Here is a 1364-nt window from a genome sequence, read left to right as displayed (position 1 = left end):
AATTACTTCAATTAATTGTATAAGAATCCTTTAATAATGGCCAAAACGAGAGTAGGCTAACACCTCCCAAATGTCTCTAGGTGCTGAAGTTTAGGGTGCAGTGTTGTTGTTGTTGTTTGTTTTTAAGTTTTTATTAGATATTTTCTTCATTTACATTTCAAATGCTATCCCCTTTCCTAGTTTCCTCTCTGAAAATCCCCTATACCCTCCCCCCTCCCTCTGCTCCCCAACCCAACCACTCCTGCTTCCGCTATACCGGGGCATAGAATCTTCACAAGACCAAGGGTCTCTCCTCCCATTGATGACCAACTAGGCCATCCTCTGCTACATATGCAGCTAGAGACACAGCTCTGGGGGAGTACTGGCTAGTTCATACTGTTGTTCCACCTATAGGGTTGCAGACCCCTTCAGCTTCTCTAGCTCCTCCATTGGGGACCCTGTGTTCCATCCAATAACTGACTGTGAGCATCCACTTCTGTATTTGCCAGGCACTGGCATAGCCTCACAAGAGATAGCTATATCAGGGTCTTGTCAGCAAAATCTTTCTGGCATATGCAATAGTGTCTGGGTTTGGTAGTTGTTTATGGGATGGATCCTGGGTGGGGCAATCTCTGGATGGTCTTTCCTTCTGTCTCAGCTCCGAACNTTGTCTCTGTAACTCCTTCCACGGGTATTTTGTTCCCCCTTCTAAGAAGGAACGAAATGTTTTTGTTTTTGTTTTTGTTTTTGTTTGTTTTTTGAGACAGGGTTTCTCTGTGTAGCTTTGGCTATCCTGGAACTAACTCTGTAGACCAGGCTGGCCTCGAACTTAGAAATCCGCCTGCTTCTGTCTCCTGAGTGCTGGGATTAAAGCACCACTTCCCGGCTCTAAGTGTTTTTAAAGACAAGCCACAATCATTGTTGGGGTGGGTTGGAACAATCTTATAAAATTTGTCTCTTTTTTGCAGAGCTTAGCAGTATTTTCCATAAATCACATGACATTTATTTTTGACTCATACTACTAATTATTTTAGTTTTATGTTTTAACGTGCAGAAACATTAATTATTGTGGTTGATATATCTGGACCATGGTCAGAGTCACAAATGGTCCCAAAAGTGTTACCAAGCAGATGTTGCCATTGCGGGTAGGGTGGGGTAGAAGTCTGAGTATTTAGGCAGCCATGAGATAGAGTCAGGACAAGATGGCTTCACCCTAGTCACTTCACTGTGCTACGAGACATTCTAAACACTTAGAGTACTGTAGAGACACTGAAGCAAACCAGCACATTAAACTGAGCCTTCTAGAAAAAGCTCTTATACAAAGATGCTACACACACTACACACACACACACACACACACACACACACACACACACCACCACCAC

Source organism: Mus pahari, chromosome 5 (genome assembly GCF_900095145.1).
Source record: "Mus pahari chromosome 5, PAHARI_EIJ_v1.1, whole genome shotgun sequence".
Classification (NCBI taxonomy): Eukaryota; Metazoa; Chordata; class Mammalia; order Rodentia; family Muridae; genus Mus; species Mus pahari.
The sequence above is the reverse complement of the archived record's forward strand: the minus strand, read 5'-3'. Positions refer to the sequence as shown.